A 20,119-nucleotide genomic window follows, 5' to 3' on the forward strand; every position below is an offset into this window, starting at 1 on the left:
GCTGGCTGCCCGGCCTCCCCAGCCCCCTGGCTTCCGGCTCTGCCTCTGGTCCTGTGGGCGCCTGGAGGGGTCTGCTCCCCCGGGGGCCCTGGAGCTGGGCTTTCTCTGCCCACAAGGCCCCCCGCTCCCTGACCCTTCTCCCACCGGTGCTGACTCTCTCTGTAACCCGGCAGGACCCTACGAGGCCTTCCCAGAATAGACCTATGTTCTCCACCTGCCTTCTGTCTGTAGAAAAACTTTAGTCAAAGAAGAAATTTAATCAGAGAAGTGAGAAAATGCAGAAAGAAAGGAAGACAGTCAAGCAAGACAAAATAATAATACTTTAGCCATTAAACAAAGCGAAGGACCTTTAGTTCCTCCTCAAGGGCTGTAGAGACTATTCTGAGCCGTGTCCCTTGAGCTGTTTTGCAGATACTGAAGCCCCCACCAGGTGGGAGAAGTTAACTGTCTGCTGCCCACAAGCATGTGGACCCCAGACCAGCTGGAACCAGAAGGTGGATGATGCCGACTCCCGATGACCTCACCACCAACCAATCAGAAGGATGTCCACGAGCTGACCACGCCCCGCTCCTTGAACACTATACAACTCCTCACTACCCCCTCCAGGGGGGACACACAGTCTTGAGGGCATTAGCCCGCTGTGGCCCCCTTTGCCTGGCAAAGCAATAAAGCTATCTCTTTGCTACTTCACCCAAAACTCTTGTCTCTGTGTTTCTATTCGGCACCGGTGCACAGAGGCCGAGTTTCGGCAACAGCTCCACCTCCAGACCAGCTCCAAGCCCCTCCATCATCTTTCCCTCCTCTGATTACCAGGTCAACTGCACACCCGGCCCCTCTCCTTGCCAGCACTCAACACAGTTCCTCCGTGCCTTTGTTTCTGGGATAAACCGATAACTGGATCAATCCAACCAGCTTCTCACCTACTATGGAGTCACAGGGAGGAGGGCAGGTCCTACACTCTCCTTCAGAGTCACACCTGGAGGCCTAGCCCCGCCCTCCTCACCTGCAGACGCTGGCTCTCCGTCCTCACAGAAAAGCACCACGGGCAGGGCCAGCACACGGGCCGCGAGGAAACAGCGCGAGGAAACAGCGCGAGGCAGGCCAGTGTGGCCGCTGGGGCATCACGGCCAGAAAGCAGTGCCGACCAGGGGACTCCCCGGACCATGGGCTCCTCCTCCGAGCACAGCATTTCAGCACCAAAGAAGAACCTTCCGGAGAGGCAGGTGTGTGTGGGAGAGGGAGCGGCTTTTGTCTGCTTGGGTGGGTCCTTTGCTGCTTTTCTCAGAAAGGGTGTCCCGTCTCCTGGTCAGAGTTAACCTAGGTCTTCTACCCCCTTCCTCAGCATCTGGGTCCTCTAGTCAGTCCCTCCTTCCGGTTCCAACACCCTCTCCTCCCTCGCCTCCTAGTGACTCTTTATCTCCATCATTCCCTAAATGAGCAGAACTCTTCGCCCCTCCCCGGCCGTCAGCCTGCCCACCCCTCCTGCAGGCTAGGAACCCCTCCCCCGCAGTAGGAATCCGTGGTTTCCCATCAGGAGGGAGGCTGGGAGCCTGAGATGCGTGTCCCGGCCCCGCCTGCAGACACCAGCCCCCAAGTCTGTCCCACCTGAACCCCAGGGGTGCCTTTAAGGGCCCCCTTCCACCCACAGCTGCCAGACTGTCCTCCGGAGACACCAGCGCTGTCCGCCTTTTAAACCTGGGCCAATGTGATGGTGCAAACTGAAAGCCTCAGCTCTTACACACAACTTAGGAATAAAGAGTGTCAGAGAGCTGATCGCAAGAGGGGTCGTTTCCCCCGCCCCGCCACCCCCTCTCTCCCAGGGCAGCTCCTGCAACCCCTGTAGCTAATTATTTTGGTGCCCACTTCCGCTTCTCCAGACACCACCTTTGGTTTTCAGTGCCAGGCGTGAGATGGGGTTCAGTTCACACCCCTGTCTCCCCCCACATCCCCTCCACGTGTTCAGACAACTCAGGATCCGTCCAGCCTGCCGGCTCCAGGCCAGCCTGGCCTCGGAGACACTGTGGGTTCAGCTCCAGACTCCGCAGCAAAGCAAATACCACAGTAAACTGAGTCACATGAGTTTTTGGTTTCCCAGTGCTTGTAAAGCTTATGTTTACACTCTACTGTAGTCTGTTAAGTGTACAATAGCATTATATCTAAATAAACAATGTACATACCTTAAAAATACTTAATTACTGAACTTGCTGACCATCATTTAAGCCTTCAGCGAGTTCATCCAAGTTCACTGATTACCGATCACCGTAACAAATGTAATCATCATGCAAAAGCTTGAAATACCACGAGAAATTCCAAAATGTGACACAGAGACACAAAGTGAGCAAATGCTGTTGGAAAAGTGTCACCAATAGACTAGCTCGACGCAGGGTTGCCACAAACCTTCAATTTGCAAACAACGCAATCCCTTCGAAGCACGATAAAGTGAGTACAATGAAGAACCGTGTACCTGTATTCCTGGCATCCTCTTTCTTCGCCGATGCCCTCATCTCAATGGAGCGCATCCTCTAGTAGTTTTCTGAGGAAAGATACATAGGAGGAAAACTTTGACATCTCGCATGTCTTAAAGCACATTTACTCTGTCCTCACCCTTAATTTATATTTTGCCTGGGCTTAGAATTCTAAGCTGGAAAATCACTTTCCTTTAAAATTTTGAAGGCATTGCCCCATTCTTTCCAGCTTTCAACATGGGGATGAAGTCTGAAGCTGTTGCAGTTCTGAAGCCTTTGTCTTTGCTTTATCTGGGAAATGTAGGATTTCCTCTGCCCTTAGTTCTAAAATTTCACAATACTTTGTGCAGGCCTGTTTTCATTGATCTGCCGGTCCCTTGTTGGGCCCGGTTCACTCCAGAAACATACTTCAGGTTCTGGGAAATTTTCCTGAATCATGTCTTTGATTAACTCTCCTCCATTTTCTAGTGTATTTCCAGAATTCTTATTATTCAGACAGAAGATGTCTAGCAATCCTTTTATTTTCTTATTTTCTCTCCCATTTTTCTATTCTCTGGGGGGATTTCTTCAACTTTACCTTCCAACCCATGTTTCTCATTTTGGCCACTTAATTTGCAAGCTCTTTGCTCTAAGAGCATTTTTTATAAAAAAAAAAACAAAAAAAAAGCACGTTGTTTATGTTTCAAGGATACAATCTTCTCTCTCTGAGGATGGTAATTAGTTCTCTGACTTTCTCTCTGTACACACTGTCTCTGTCCTCCAGGCTTCATTTTCTCAGTTTTATTTCGCTCTCTGTCTTTGCGGCACCTGACATAACAGCGTCTCTGTTTGCTCAGTGGTGGTTCAGTCTCTATCATGTAGCCACAGGCTTTCCCCAAAGCCCGGCGAGCTTGGCTGTGGGCTTCTCACTAAGAGTGGGTGCTAAAGAGCCTCGGGACACGGCTGGGCCTCACCCTGGGGAATCGCCGCAGCTGTAGCCTCTCAGCCGAACTCCCAGGAGGAGGCATGTCCACGCCCCTGAAGGGACCAGGGCGGCTCGCTGGGCGCCTCGAGGGTGGGACCTGGGGTCTCGGCAGAAGGTAGAGGTCTGCCCACTCCCACCCCTACCTCCATTTCCAGACAGAGAAGGAAAGTCTAGTCCCCTCTGCAGGGGGTGGGGAGGGAGGAGGTGCAGCCCTGCCGAGCGTGAGGAGGGGCTCAGGGGTCGCTCCCCTCCCTCCCTCTGCAGGTCGGCAACTGTGTGGCCACTGCCTCCCCACATCCTGCCCTGTTTCTGCTCACCTGGCTGCTCTTGCTGTCCGCTGCCTTTGTCCTTATCTCAGGGCGCGTGGGAGGGGAGCACCAGCAAACTCGTGTGCTCAATCTGTAACTATCTACAAGTCTGAGCATCTTCTCAGGCATTTACTGGCCTCTCGTCTCCCACCCGCACTTTCTGTGGCTTTCTTTAAGGTCCTTCTGCCATTTCTCAGTGGAGTTGTCTATTGTCTCATTATTTCAACACTAACAACTTTTATTCCCCCCCCGCAGCTGAACGTAATTTCTATCTGCCCCCATTTTGCTTGTTGGGGAAAATGTTCTTAGGTGATTCGAGCTCATTCAGTGCTCTCCCATCCTCCTGCAGCAGAGGTTTCCCCCCACCTCTGGGCACGGAAGCCGTGTCCTGCGCCAGGCGGGTCACACGTGCAAAGTGTTCTGTGGGTCCACCTGGTGCACCACCTGTGGGGGCCCCCACCCTCTGCCCTCCTGTCACCACCCCTTGTTGCTTCTGGCGTCCGTGGACGCATCCATTGAAACATCTGCATTCCCACCTGCGTCCCGACCGAAAGCCTCCTCTCCCCCGTCTCCCCCCTCTCCCCCCTGACCTCGTGCCTTCAGGCGTGTCTGCCCTGTCACACTGCTCCTCGGCCACCTCACAGGGCAGCTGACGGCTTGCTCCACCAGGCCCCCCGGCCAGGGCCCCCTGCAGCGGCCTTCATGCGGTTGCTGTCCCCCCAGCAAGGGGGCAGGGACGAGCACAGCTCCCCTCTCCCCTCAAGTCCCTCAGAACGTGTCCTGAAAGGAAGGGACAGGAAGGAGGGCCCAGTCCCTTTCTTCCCGACTCTTCCTTGCTTCGCCTTTAAAATCTGTCTACTCTTAGGAAGGTAGGTGTGTGGGGAAGTGTACCAGTCATCTACTGCAAAGCAATGCTGCAGTAACGACAACAACGATCCCCAGTAGCATACAGCAAATACGGCTTAGCTCTCAAACCTTAACCCTACGGCTAAGCTCTCAAACAACGGCTTAGCTCCCTGCCCTGCTGCCCCGGACCAGGCTCAGCTCCCGGTTCTGGTCCCAGCTGGGGTCTGCGAGGCAGCTGCAGGCCACCTGGGCTGGTGCTCCTCAGCAGTCAGCGCCCAGGTCCCCGGCTACACACCCCAAGGTGTGGGGGCCTGTGTCCGCGTCTCCTGGGCTGGTGCGCGTCTGCTGTGCCCCAGCTCTGCATGGTTTCTCACACTGGGGCAGGCTCTCAAGGCAGATGCAGAGGCACCAGCCAGACTGGACGAGCCCCCCTGAGACCTGCTGGCCTTACACCTGCCGACGTGCCTTGAGCCCGGCTGGGGTGGCTCACGTGACCTGCGACGTGGCCACAGGGAGAGGGAGGAGTTGAGGCCTTTAATGCCATCCACCTGCCCAGGAAGTGCTGAAGGAGACGGGCTCCGACGTGGCTGGCTTCCGGAGGAGCTCCCCATCCACCTGGCGCCCGAGGTGCACCTGCAGGTCCGCGTCTGCCTGGGCTGCGCTCTGAGCTCTTCCTTCGGCACCTGCTCACTGGGGCTCTAGGCTGGCCTCCCAATCACACCTGGAGCCCACCCCCTTCTCTCCCTGGTTTTGCCGCTGCGGCCCCTGACGCTCCTCCTTCCTGTGAGGTGAAGCCCTTCCGGTCCGATCTCCACCCCTTAGTCGGGGTGCATTTCTGAACCACGGCCCTGACCTCGGTGCACTGCTCAGCCCTCGCTGACCTCCTAGGGAAGCGGGCCACACTGCCTGGCGGGTGTGCTTCTCACACCCCAAGGAGAGCCCCTCCTTCTGCCTGTCTCAATTCTGTTTCTGACTCTGGCTGGGGGGACCCCACTCCTTTTGGGATTTGCTTCACTTTTTTCTTCCTTATGCCTCTGGGTCCCCATGGAGCCCAGGTGTTAATCCTCCCAGATTCTGTTCTCCACACTGGGTAGCGGGCTGGGGGCTCGCAAGGACAGGAAAGAGCGGCTCAAGTTGACCTGAGACTTTGCCTCAGAGGAACACCGCACACCCCCAGCCCCTGACCCTAAACAGCAGCTTGTGCTGCCGCCCCCCAGCCCAGGTTTGCCGCTCACCCCCTTCCCGAACCCCTCCTCCTCCCGCCTCTGTCCTCTCCACAGGCGGGAGCCAGGACGGCGAGCTGGCCACGCCCACGATGGGGGCAGCTGCCTCCCAGGAAGGAGCCGTGCAGACACTCAAGACCCCTGACCAGCCCCCGAAGGAAATCCACACGCCTCCAGCTGCCCCCGGGGCAGACGTGGGGTCTGTCTGTGGCTTCCATGCCTGTACAGGGAACCGACATGGCGACCCCCTGTGCCGGCCCCTCCTGGGTGGGGTACCCCACCCCCTGGAGGTACACCTGGGCGCCCTTCGTCTGCCATCTCTGGATGGGCCCCCCTCCAGCTGCCTCAGTGCCTTCAATCTGGGCCTGGGGCTTCTCCAGCTTTGATCCCCCGGCGGGGAGCCAGCGCTCCACCCCCTTGGCCTCTGGAGTATTTCCTTACCCCGGGGGACCCCCACCCTCATACTCCTCCGTCCCTCCAGCTCTGAGCGGGGACGCCCCCAGCCCCTGTGCCCAGGTGGGGTGGCAGACTCCGGGCAGCTCAGCCCCCGGGCTGCAGTGCGGGGGCCATCCAGAGACGCTTCCCACTTAAAGACATGCCAAGTCCTTCCGTCAGAACAGGAGTCCAGATTCAGCGTTTGGGCTCCCAAACCGTTCTGCAGCCCAGAACTCTGCCCTCTGCCCCCTTCCCCCCGCGCAGACCTTCAGCCTGAACCCCGCTGCCCCTGCCCCCCGCCGGGCACCCCCCAGGGCCCACCACCACCTCTTCCAGCTCTGATCAATCCCCGGTCACTGTCCCCAACCAGGGCAGACACGGCGTGGTACCCAGTGAGCTGTGGTCTGCCGGACGCTTAGGTTTCGGTTTTTAATTTTTTAAAGGGTCTCAGACGTTAAGTTGTTCACTATTGTTCAGTGCACAGCATGCTCCCACCGGCCCATGTAAGGCCCCTCAACTTGTCATTTGTCCTCACGTTCCTTTTTCCCTATGCCCTTCAACCCAGCTGCCTGCACCCTGCCGCCTCTCCAGCCCTTATCGCGGGCCAGCACCTTGTATACTTGCAACCTTGTACAACGGGTGTAGCCTGTGCTTTTAGATTCCATAACGACGTACTCTAATGACGCTGCTTCTTGCTCTCTCAGAGTTGTCACCACGTTTAAGATCCGCCCACCAAGCTGGTGTGCATTTAGTTCTCGGCTCCAAACCGCTCTGCAGGTCACAGTGCAGCCACCACCCTTGGCTGAGCCAGCGGGCAGGGAAGGTAGCAGGTACAGGCTGCAGAGGATGGGCTGCACCTTCATGTAGGAACAGGTGCAGTTCCAAGGTGACCAGGCCTGGGATCAGCCGTGGGAGGGGGTCGCGGGGGCGCTGGGGTCAGAGAACACGGCGATTGGCGGTGACAAGGTAAAGGGACAGACGCAGCTGCTGGGAGATCCGTCCAGGTGGGCGAGGAGGCTACAAGGAACAGGGCAGGAGAGGTGGTGAAGACACAGCCGGCCCAGCTGCAAGATGGTGAGAAACGGGGAGAGAGGACAGGGCCAGAGGGAGTAGCCGGGGCTAGTCTGACGGAACCGTCCAAGGAAGTAGCGGTGAGGGGCAGCGGGACCAGGAGACCCGGGAAGGGAGACGGCCATCGCTGGAGAGGACCTCGGACAGCGGTGTCCCCGGGGCCAGGGGTCCTTTCCGGAGGGGACGCTTCACAGAGTTGATGTGTGCCTCTGGAGGACATCTCAGAGACCAGGGACGTTCTGGGGCTTTTCTGATGGACACGGGGTTGGGAGAGCGCAGCTGGCTTCCAACGGGCGGGGCTGCAAAGCTACGTGACCGGCACCCTGCGGCCCCTCCCAACAGGAAGCCGCCCTGATTCTCCCAGCCTCGCACCCGGGGCTTGTGAGGGTAGAAATCGGTTGGTAGTTACTGAAGCCTAGACGCGAACTCATTCTACATAGAAACGCAAAGTGCATTCGCACATTTTAACGTGCATTGAATACTAGTGGGTGTGACCTCCATCCTTCCATTTTCTGTGTTTCTAATGGAAATGGCTCTGGCCTTATTTCTTACATCCTAACTTCTTCATAATTGTGTGACATCTCATGATGTCACGTCTTCTGGGAAGTCACACCCAAGCATCAACACAGTGAAATATCATTTCTCCTTAGTATACAAGTGTATTGAGCTCTTAAAAATGTATAAATGTATATTTAAGTTATAATTTGTGATTTTAAAAAGTTTTGAAATCATACATTCCCAGGAAGTTGCAAACACAGTACAGAGAGGCCAGGGTGGAGGAAGGCCAGACTTTGCACGTGGCTTCCAGACACCGTGAGGCTGGGGGCCTTGTTCCCGCCAGGCAGGGATGGACGTCTGGGCTCCCCTCTCAGCCTTCCCCGCACCTGCAGTGGGCATGGGGATGAGTGAGGGGGAGGGGAGGGCTGCCCCCTTGTAGCGCAACAAGAATGGAAGTCAGGGTCTCCCTGCCTTTGCTGGTGGAAGGGGGCCATGGTGTTTCCTGTGGTGCTGGGCCAGGGCCCTTCCTGCTGTCAAGCTTCCTGTCTTCCTAGGCGGCCCCTTTCCTGGGCCTTTTCTTAGAGCTTCCTTGTTTGTTCGTCCGCTCCCTCGGCGTCTCTGCGGGGCTGGCTTCTCGCAGTGGGTCTGGGGTCCACCAGGGGAGCTCACCACCGTGTAGTCCTCAGCCCCAGGCCCTGGCCCACGTGCCTTCTCCCCAGGTTTGTTGTCCTGTCTGTCTGTGTGTGGCGTCCAGAGCACCCAGCTGCGCTTAGTGGGGTGAACAGGGAGAAGTGAGTGGATCCCACCCTCGTCTGGCCTGAAAGCCTCACAATCTATGAATTTTTTTCAAAATAATGAAGACAGTGTTATTAAATAATTGGTACAGAAAAGCAGCGTCAGGCCTGATAACGCTTGGCCAGCTCATTCCACAGCAAGAGGGTGACAGCAGGATTCAGAGAAGGGGCCGAGGGTGTAGGGACTTGATGAGGACACGAGTGACCCGCACAGCCCAGGGGTCAGAGCACACGTGGGGGAGCCCTGGCCTGGCGGGGGGCCCGGCCTCCTGTCATCCTGAAACAGGACCCTTGGGACGGTGCTGAGGGGTGTCGGGGGGTGGTAAGCGGTGTGCTGAGATCTTCAGGGTGGAGTAGCTGGTGGTGGGACCCCCCTCGGCGGCCCCTCCCACGGGGACTTTTATCCGGTTAGCGTCTCACGACTGCGTGGACCCGACAGTGTAGCCGGCATCTTTCCTGTTCACAATTTGATTAGAAATATGCCGTTTCCTTGATCCTTCATATCAGAAGAAGTCTAAACGGTCTCTTCCAAGAGGCAGCTTCTCATACTGTTAAGATGAAGAAGAAAACAAGCGTTGATAGCGTCCGTTTCTGCTTTTATCTTGACGTCCTTTTCCTTGCTTCTCTGGGTTTACCTTCTTCTATTTCCCCGGTTTCCAGACTTGAACGCTGAGCTCTTTTTCCTCCCAATAGTCCTCGTATCTGATCAATGTCTCACCCTCTGAACACCCTTTTGCTGTATCCTGTAAACTTTGTATGTAGAGTGTTACCGTTTAATTCTAAGAATTTCATGATTTGCCTTAATTCAAAGGGTTATCTAGAAGCATGTAATTTCATTTCCAGGAGTGTAAAGCTAACCCTTTATTTCAGAGATGCAAATTTACTGAGAGGTTCAGAGGTTTCTTTCTATTAAGGATAATAAATTTCATCATGTGTCTGGAGGGCAGGGGTTTTCCTTCTGTTCTTTCTGGTGTTTTTCAATCTTTAAAGTTTAATTCTGGAGGATTTTGGTCATTGTTTCTTCAAACACTCCTTCCCCCTCATCAGCTCTGCTCTCCTGGGATTCCGAGATGCATCCTGCAGCATCCCGACTCTGTCCCGTGCCCTCTGACCCCACTGCTCACCTGGCCCCGGCTCCCGGGTCCCTCCTCCACCTGCGAGGTCTTCATGTCTTCACTCCTTCCGTCTCTCCGGCATTTTCCTTTCACTACTCGTTCCTGCTCCTTGACACCCACCCTCCCGTCCCCGCGGGGATTTTCCTCACGGCTCCTTCACATTCCTGATGGGGCTGCTCCGTCTGCGCTGGTTTCCTGCCCTGCTTTTCGGGCTCCGCCCCTGGACGGCGGCTCTCTGCCCCCAGGGACGGCAGCCGCCTTCGTGGTGGCCCAGGTACTAGCTGCGCCCTTTCCGTGTGGCCTCCCGCAACCTGGATCTGGGGGCGTCACTATGCCGAGGGCCGTCCTGTCCCTCAGGTGGAAGTCACTCCACACCTGGAACCACAAGCGTCCACCCCTGAGGGGCTCTGGCCTCTTTGGAGGGGCCGGCTCTGTGGTGTCACTGCTGCTCCCGGCAGAGGGGCCCCTGGAGTCTTGAGGTGATGCTGAGCGGCCAGGGCTTTGCAGCTTCCCCCAGCCCTGCGGCCTCCACAGCAGGAATAAGAGGAATTATTATTTAATTCCGCACTGAGAGGAACCGGCGGGAGAACAGCCGGCCTGTGTGCCGGGCCGAGCCGCACCCTCGGGTGGACGGCAGGACTCACATCAGGTCGCATCGGACACATGGGAGGCATGTTCGCGTCTGTCTGGCCTCAGGGGTCAGCTTCATGGCTCGTGCACGATCCACCTGGCCTCGTGGGCGCCTGGGAGAAGGCAGCGCCCTCCAGACCCGCTCCAGCCTCGGCCCAGCCAACGCCGCAAAACCAAAACCTGAATTAAAAGTTACTGGACGCCTGGCTGGGGGTGCAGGGCGTGGGCCCGGCGCTCAGGCCATCCTCCCCGACCTCCCCTGCCCTCGGCCTCCCCGCCTCCTCCTCACGGCCCACGAGCTCACAGACCTCACGATCGTGGGGCTGGGGGTCTCCTTCCACAGCCATGTGTCCCCTGTGGTGACAGTCACGTTGTTTACTTAACGTGCTTTTTAAAGGTGTGACTTAGGGCATTTGGGGAAAGGGAGACCCAGCATCACTTTTTCTAAACAGAAGGTAGCTGTAAAAGTAAATATACTGGAAACAATCTTGTTAAATCCAAGATGAAAGCTCTTCTGCCAAAGACGCAGTCCTGCCTTGACCATGACCGCCAGAGCCCCGGGCTGGGACAGTGACTGTGGTTTGAAGCCTGGTTCTGGCGCTTCCTGGCCGTGTGAATGAGCAGGTCCTGACCCTTCTGGGCCTCGGTTTCTCACCTGACTTTATGACCCACACAAAGCTCCGCCATGGGTGCCAATCAAAGTTACCTGTGACCCTCACGTTCCCCCGGAGCCTGTCCCGGCCACGACCCAGAAACCTCAGGGCACAGTCAGGCCGCCGGAAGCATCGACTCCTCAGCAGAAGGCCTTGCGCCGTCCACCCTGTGGTGTCCTGTTACCTGCGCCAGCCAGGCCGCGGCAACCCCACGAAGAGCTCGGCACAGACACGCATCGCGGTGTCTGGGCCCCGAGCCCACAGCGACCCAGCTAATCCTCCCGTGACGCCTGTCCGTGACCATTGAGGGACCACGGGCAGGGGAGGTGGTGCCGGGGCTGAGCCACACAGCAGTGACGCAGGGCCTGGAGTCGGACCAGCAGCCCCCCGCCTGGCCTCCCTGGAGCAGGTGACCTCCCTGCTTCCTGCAGGTGAGGACGGGATGCCAAGTGGGAACTGGACACACAGGTGAGCAGCCAGCTGAGGGCACTGCACGTCCTACCAGAGCCTGGTCCAAAGTCGTGTCTGCCAGGAGGCCTGTGGGCCTGCGCGTTTGGCGGGGGCAGTGGGGAGGGGCTGGCGAGCAGCCCACCTGGGAGGCGTATCCAGACTGGGCCCCTCAGGTGAGGGTCACATCCAAGTTCTCAAAATCCCCACCGCCAGCCCCATGGCCCGAAGCAGTTCAGGAACAAGAAGCTTCTCAGGGACCAGGGTCGAGCCCCGTGGGCAGGGCAGTCCGGCCCCCAGTCTGCCCGGCCCCTCATGCAGCCACAGCCCGGCCGCCCGCCGCCCAGCAGTGATGCCCTCGGGAGGCCGGGCATGGCCGGCTCTCAGCTCCGGGTAGGGCTTCCTCGGCTCCCTGCCTCTGGTGCCCAGGGGCCTGGATGCGCTCGGCCAGCAGCCACCTCGCGCCTGTCCCGGCTGACCGGCTCCGAGAGGCCCTCCCGGCTGGTGGCGGGCTGACGGGCAGGCCGAGCTCCGCTGGCTGCTTCCCCGCAGGGACACCGGCTCGTCAGCTCTCAGTTTGTCCCCTGCTCTGGACGGAACGCCGGGCGCCCTCGTGGAGCCAGCGCGAGGGACCCGAGGCCACGGCACCTGCCCCCGCCCTGCGCCCCCCTCAGCCAGGTCCCGCCAGCGCTCGGTTCTTTGTGGTGACTAGCAGCGGCTGGCCGAGGGTCCCGCCAAGTCACCGGGGTCCTGAGAGCAGGGGTCCGGTCTGCACAGATCCCTCCCTGCGCCCGGAGCGTAGCACGAGAATATTCTCAAGCAAGGCAGTTCCCACGTGTCTGTCGCTGAGATGCAGCCCTGCCTCCCCGGCCTCCCCTCCCATAAAGGCAGATGCTGACCTGCCAGCACCTCCCAGCCGAAGGCCGGACAGAGGCGGCTTAGGGGTCAAAGGGGAGAAACATCTCCCCAATATTCTGGCCACTTGGCAGACCTCCAGTGATTTCCCGGGGAGACCCCGCTTTCAGCCGTCATGCAGGTGAACGAGCCCCCTCCCGCTGCTGAAAACTCACACTAACCATCATGAAGCCGACTGGCCGAGGCTCTGGGCTCATGGGGATCTGAGCAGACGTGGTAGCGTGGCAGTCACTCTGCAGCGGGGCTTTTCTTACAAGACGACGGTGAGGCCACGTGCCACTGGTGTCACACAAAGCTCCCGGGTACACAGGGCCTGATGTCGATGGCAGCCACGATGGCCCCCACGTCAGGGTCGCTCTGTCTGCTGCTCTGACCCTCCAGCCCCGCCGGGTGCCGGGCAGTGAGACCGGGATCTCCGCCCGGCTGTCCAGCTCAGAGTGGCCACCTTTGGGCTCCAGGTCCTGCTCACAGCTTTCACTCCTTCCCTGCCTGCGTCCGTGGCCTCTGCAAGACAGACGGCGGGTCCCTCCTCGCGCGGGCCCACCCTCACCTCCCGGCATCCCTCTGCCCCAAGCAGGCGCTTGTTAACGTCGGCAGGTTGTTATGAGTATCTGCGTCACATTATTGCTGGGAAGGTGAGCTGGGGAAGGCATTCTGGGTGGTGGGCGGTCCGTGCAGAGCACAGAGCCCAGGAGGATGGTGGGGGCCTTCCAGGAAGAGGGAAGCCTGGGGCGGGGAGGGGCAGAGCCGAGCCCGGGGCTGCTGGGGCACCACGGTCTTGAGCACGGAGGCCTGGGGAGCGCGGCCTTCGCCTCTTTGTGCCTCAGTCTCTTCCTCGGGACTTGGGGGTCACAGTACCAGCCACACTGCAGGGCTGCCCTGAGGTTACAGCGACGGGTACACGTGCACCACCTGCCCCTGCTCGGCTCCAGCCCTGGCATCCCCGCCGGCGTCTGCCTGTGAGCCTGGGTCCCGCTGGTCGTGCAGGGCCTTCGCCGGGCTTGACCGGGGAAGGCCACGCTCAGAAGTGCTTACACGGTGCCTCACGAGAAAGAAAAAGGAGCAGCCCCTCCGTCCGGAGGCTGGCCTGGCTCCTAGCTGTTCTCTGCGGGACTTAAACCCTCCCGGGGCCTCGGACCTGGTCCCTCGAAGACCACGACAGAGGCCCCGTCACGGTGTGTCTCAGCCCAGATGGATCAAGCCAGCACCCTTCTCTCGGCTAAAATGAGTTTCTACCACTTCTCTACCCACCCTGGCTCGTCTGTACAGATGAGATGATCCAGAAACCCACTGTGGAGTTGTCTCTGCTTTTCGGCAATAACCATGCAGAGTGAACCCCACTTGCTTACATGCTCCCCCAAACTGCCCAATCAAAGCCCAAACCCAGGCTTGGTCTCCTTCCGACACCCTGCCCTAGACGCCGCGTGCTCTCCGGGCCGGAGATGAGTGGTGAGCCGGCCTGTGAGCAAGGCACACTCTCCAGAGGCTGCTTGTACAGCCGGACCCAGCCCCCCGACACCCCTTCCTTGCAGAACCTTTTCCCCCCCGACACCCCACATAGCAATGCACGGTGACTGGCTGAGTAGCCAAGGGGAGGGCAGGGGGCTCTGGAGTTCCCACCCCCGTCCTCCCAAGTCGCCTCTGTGCCTGTCCTCAGGGACACCGTCCTGCCACCCTCAGCCCGTCCCGCAGGAGGCGAGCCCTGCATGTCCTGTGACCTACAGTCCAAGGGACCTATTTCAGAGCACTGGTCACTCGGGTGAGGAAGGAGCTGAGAAGCTGAGGGACAGGGGGGCACCGGCAGGAAGAGTGGTCTCAGGGCTGGGTCAGGAGGAGGAGAGGACGCTGCCGGCCCCGCGATTCAGGGCATCGGGACGGAACGTGGCCTCAGCAGGGCCGTACGGGGGAGCCGGGGCCCGGGGTCGGGGGTGGGGGACAGGCAGAGCGGGAACGGGCAGGCTTCTCCCCGCTTTCCCGCCCTCTAATCTCCCCAGCGCCTCCCATCGCTGACCCTGCCAGGGAGCCGGGAGGTGGGAGAGCCGGGAGATGCAGTTTGCTGGTGCAGCGCAGAGGGGGGAAAGACACGGGACCCCCCGGGGTTGTCCCCACGTTGCGTCTCACGGTGTGGGCAGGGAGGTGGCCAGAGAGGGGGCATCTTTTTGGGGGGCTGCTCTAGCGGAGGAAGGCTGGCTTTGAGGCCCTGGCAGGAGATGGAAGAGGAGTGCGGGGAACCCGTGTCAGAAGCCCGCCAGAAAGGGGCGTGGGGCGGCTCCCGGCCGTCTTACAGGCCGGGTCCCTCAGCCAGGGACGCAGCACAGCTTCGTTTCCACCTCTGCCCTGTGCACCGGACGGAACAGAAACTGCACGTGGGGAGCCTGGGGCGGGCAGAAGCGGGTTTGCTACGTCCAACATCCTAGACGCAGCCTTCACTGGCTCAGGCTCTGCAGCAGTAGGGGTCTGGCACACCAGTGTCCTCGTGACACCAGAGAGAGAGCCAGGGACCTGGGCGGTTGGCCCTAACTCCCATGCTGCAATCTCTCTCATTCACAAAGCCAGGCAGGGGAGACCTTCAGAGACAACGACATCTGGCCAGTTTTATCACAGTGTTCTATCTCATTACATCTAGTTTATTTTCTATGTATGGCAAGAGACACTGAATTCCCAAGTACTCTAGTGATTATACTTAATATGTGACACTTCCATCGAAAATACAACAGTTGAAGTAACAAAAGCTAATTTAAAATACGATACAAAGTACAGGAATGTGGAAAAACTGCAAGGTTGGCATTGGAACAACCAGAGTTTAGAACTGAGTGTCTAAATGTCTATCTAGATATCGCCCCATGGGAGGGGCTGAGCTGCGGAAGCTGACCCCCAGCCAGGTAAGAGGAGCCCTCAACCCTGTAGAATAGGTGATAACGAACAGAGCACCTGCCAAATTAGTGAGACACATCTAAAGAGGTATTCCCAGGAAAATGCATCACTTTAGGTTTATCATAAAGGAGAGAGAGAGAGAGAGAGAGAGAGAGGAGAGAGACTGATTCAACAGAAGTTAGAAAAACAGCAACAGAAAAAATCCATGGAAACAAAACGAAAGAAAAAATATACAAAGACAAAATCCATGAACATAGGGACTTCCCTGGTGGTCCAGTGGTTAAGACTCCACACTCTCAATGCAGGGGGCCCGGGTTCAATCCCTGGTCAGGGAACTAGATCCTGCATGCCGCAACTAAAGACCCCGCACGTGGCAACGAAGATCCCGCGTGCCACAACTGAGACCTGGTGCAGCCAAATACATAAATAAATAATTATTTTAAAAAGAACACTGAACATAGAATAATGAAATAATAAAAAACTTAAAAAACAAAAACACTGTTTAAAAAAATAGACAAAACATTAGGAAGACTGATTAAGAAAGATGAGAGATGTATGTAAGCAAAATACAAACTACAAAAGAAATTTATGAACTGCAAATTATGTAAGGAAATGTGATAAGCAAAATGATGGTACCCTTACTACTAAAAAGTCCCAGGCACAGACAATTTTACAGATGAATTTTCCAAACTTTCTCATAAGTACACTCCAGAATATTTTTTTAAAGAGGAAAATTTTGAAATTCAATATTTTGAAGCTATTATTACCTTAAATTCGGTACTGGTAAAGTCAACACAAGAAAACACATATAGGTTCTTTCCCCCTTATGTAAAATATCTTAAATAGCACATGAACAAACCAAATGCAAAATGTCTTACACGATTAAAAACTAGGATCAGATGTAGTTTACCCCAGCATTGCAAGGATGATTCAACAGGAAATAATTCACTACGCTGTTAGGCTACAGAAGATAAAAAGTGACTACCTTAATGATTATTTTAATACAAAATGATACTTAGTAGATACAGAAAAAGCATTTGATAAAATTTCAATGCAGGGGCTTCCCTGGTGGCGCAGTGGTTGGGAACCTGCCTGCCAATGCAGGGGACACGGGTTCGAGCCCTGGTCTGGGAAGATCGCACATGCCGCGGAGCAACTGGGCCCGTGAGCCACAACTACTGAGCCTGCGCGTCTGGAGCCTATGCTCCGCAGCAAGAGAGGCCGCGACAGTGAGAGGCCCGCGCACCGTGATGAAGAGTGGCCCCCGCTCGCCACAACTAGAGAAAGCCCTCGAAAAGAAACGAAGACCCAACACAGCCAAAAAAAATAATAAATAAATAAATAAACAAACAAATAAATAAAATTTTCAATGCATTCATAAGTTTTAAAACTCCCAGAAAAAGAGGACCACAAGGAATAGCGCTGAACTTGATAAAGCCGCTACACCCAACACACACCTCTCTAAGAAAATGACAGTTCAGGCAAACTAATAATTAGCTACGGATGTGAAAGAGTTGAACCACACACTCAGCAGGTGTGATCCGACGGACACACGTGGAACTCTGCAATCACCATGTACGCGTGAGAGTAAATCCACAAAATTTACTGGGTTTACAACATCAATGCATTTTGAAGAACTGGTTTAATACAGCCCACATTCCCCAGCAGGGGAACCAGGTTCCAATCGGCAATAAAAATGGACAGTAGTGAGCACGTCGGTCTGGATGCCCACAATCCTCTGAACAACCTCCCCTGCTCTCAAAGTCGTCCAGCGTGTGCAGTCTTCCTTCTGACTTAGATGCCCGCTAGGAAAATGAAATGGAATGATGCTTTACTTTCTAAAAACACAACAAACAAACAAAACAAACAGAAAAAAAACTGCCAACTTAACAAAAAGAGTTAGCAAAATACCCCTTAAAAATGAAGGACCAAAAAAGACATTTTTCAGGTAAACATAAGCTGAGAGAATAACTCACAAGAACCTGAAGTAAAAGAAGCACAGAAAGAAGAGAAAATGATTCCAGTTGGAGGCGTGGAAATTCAGGAAGGAAAGAATGCTGGAAAGGGAAGAGTATGGATAAATGTAAAAGTAATGACTATTTAAGACTAAAACATTAACAATGTCTTATGAAGTTTATAACATAGACACAGAGTACATTACGACAATAGCCCATAAGGCGGAAGGCGAAGAATGAAGTTAAACTTCATGGTTTGGAAACTGGTACAAAACCTTGTATCAAGTGGGCTATAATCAATGGAGGGTACGTATTTTTAATTTTTTTATTGGACTATAACGGCTTTACAATGTTGTGTTAGTTTCTGCCACACAGCAAAGTGAATCAGTCATACGCATACCCACATCCCCTCCCTCTTAGACCTCCCTCCTCCCCCCCAGCCCCCATCCCACCCAACTAGGTCGTCACAGAGCACCGAGCTGAGCTCCCTGTGCTATACAGCAGGTTCCCACTAGCTATCTATTTTACACATGGTAGTGTATTTATGTCAAACCTAATCTACCAATTTGTCCCACCCTCCCCTTCCCCCTCTGTGTCGCCAGCACTTAGAAACAACCTAAATGTCCATCGACAGATGAATGGATAAAGAAGATGAGGGTTGGGACTTCCCTGGTGGCGCAGTGGTTAAGAATCCGCCTGCCAATGCAGGGGACACGGGTTTGAGCCCTGGTCCAGGAAGATCCCACATGCCGCGGAGCAACTAAGCCTGTGCGCCACAACTAGTGAGCCTGCACTCTAGAGCCCGCGAGCCACAACTACTGAGCCCATGTGCCACAACTACTGAGCCCGCACGCCTAGAGCCCATGCTCTGCAACAAGACAAGCCACCGCAATGAGAAGCCCGCACACCACAACGAAGAGTAGCCCCCGTTCGCTGCAACTAGAGAAAGCCCGCGTGCAGCAACGAAGACCCAATGCAGCCAAAAATAAATAAATTAAAAAAAAAAAAGAATAAAGGGGACAAATAGTCCAGACAATATAACAATCCTAAATTTGTATACACTTAATTACTTATCTTTAAAATATAAAGCAAAGACTGACAGAAGTAAAAGGAAAAATAGAAAAATGCAGAATTGTAATTAGAGATGTTAATTCTCTCAATAAGTAATAGAACAAGAGACATAAAAAAATAGATGTGAACAAAATGATCATCTAACTTGCCCTAATTGACATATGTAGTGTGTTATACCACACAACTGAAGAATTTTTAAGCACAAAAAAACGTACTAACTCGTACCCTGTGCTGTGCCAAAAGCTGAGTCAGCATGTTTCAAAAATTAATTGGAGATGGAAACATGAAAGGTAACACGATAAAACTCCAAGAAAAAATTTATGAGAATGTGTTCATGACTTTGAACCAGACAAAGAATTACTAAACAGGTTTCCAGAGCACTAATCAAAAAGAAAAATATACTGACAAATCAGACTTCTATAACGTTAAGAACTTCTGCTCATCAACAGATACCGTTTAAAAAGCCACAAAGAATACTTAATCAATACTTGTATCTGACAAAAGACTTTTCTATAGAATACATAAAGAACTTTTTATAAACACACACACTCCCAGAACACAGCCCCAACCCAAGGAAAAAGTGGTGATAAGTCGGGAACTCTCACTTCCCCAAATAGGATAGGCAAATCACCATATGATTGGGACTTCCCTGGCGGTCCAGTGGCTAAGACTCTGCGCTCCCAGTGCAGGGGGCCTGGTTTTGTCCCTGGTCAGGGAACGAGATCCCGCACGCATGACGCAACTAAAAGAAAGATCCCGTATGCCGCAACTAAGACCAGGCGCAGCCTAAATAAATAAATAAATAAATAAATATTTTTTTTAATTCACCATACGATCTATCCTAACCACCATCCCCCCCCCCAACGCCCGCCAAAAAAAAAGCCAGGTATAAAATATACTGTTAGGGCAGCTGGGAATGTTTGCATATGTTCTGAACACTCGATATTGTCAGGTATGATAATGACAGCGGTAACGTAGAAAAATGCCTTACTTTATGGAGATACATGAGCAAGTGTCAGGCATCTGTAATTTACTTTGAAATCGTTTAACAGATTGATAGGGAGATGATAGACTGATAGGTGGACAGATTAACAGAGATACAGGTTACATCACTTGTAAGAATATTTGCTGACTAGAGAGAGACATGAAACAAAAACTGCAAAATAGTAAGGATCCATCCAGTTGGAGGGTATATGGGTATCCATTCTTCCTGTTACTCCTACATTGAAATTCTTCAAATGCAAATAGGGAGCAGGAGGCACTGAAAACCCGGGGCCGGGGGCGGGGCGGGGGGGGGGCGGTTATGGAGGAGACGCGGGTCCTGTGTGGCCCTCAGCCTCCCTGCCAAGCAGCCCTGAAGGGTCCTGTCCCAGCTGGAAGGTGACATTTGCTGTTCTCTGTGCACTGTCGTGCCTGGGGTGGAATCTGGCGACACGGCGGGGCTCCCCAACCTGGTCTGGGCTGCTCCATGGGACACTGTGGGAGGCTTGGCCTAGCAGCCCAGCCACCGGAGGCCATGCCCACCCTCCGTGACCTCTAGGGGCCAGTCACGTGGGCACCAGCAGTCTCAGATTTGTCCAGACTCTTGCAATCAGTGCAAAAAGAGAAAGGCATCTTCACTATCCAAGAGAAGCCTCAGCTGAGTGAGAGGCATGTGCACCCTCTTTAAAGAAGCATCACCCAGAGCACGGGGCCTGGAGGGAAGATGTAAGAAATGGAAGGGGGTGGTCTCTACTCTTTAGGACGAAACCGCTTCCAGGTCGAGGACTGAAACCCATCACCTTCAGATGCCAGGCACGGACGTGGGTTCCTCAAGATTAACTCAACCTTCCAACCGATCGATTATTTCAAATTC

General features: G+C 54.9%; 1 long non-coding RNA gene across 1 annotated transcript in view; it reads right to left on the reverse strand.

Annotated features, from left to right (window-relative positions):
• The window catches only part of LOC133094871 (uncharacterized), a 249,813-nt gene that overhangs the window by 133,415 nt on the left and 96,279 nt on the right, over positions 1–20,119 (reverse strand). Inside the window, exon 3 of the long non-coding RNA XR_009701520.1 lies at positions 2,465–2,533. This is a non-coding gene — a long non-coding RNA (uncharacterized LOC133094871). The remainder of the gene's footprint in view (positions 1–2,464; positions 2,534–20,119) is intronic.

The sequence above is a fragment of the Eubalaena glacialis genome, chromosome 7 (assembly GCF_028564815.1).
Source record: "Eubalaena glacialis isolate mEubGla1 chromosome 7, mEubGla1.1.hap2.+ XY, whole genome shotgun sequence".
Lineage (NCBI taxonomy): Eukaryota > Metazoa > Chordata > Mammalia > Artiodactyla > Balaenidae > Eubalaena > Eubalaena glacialis.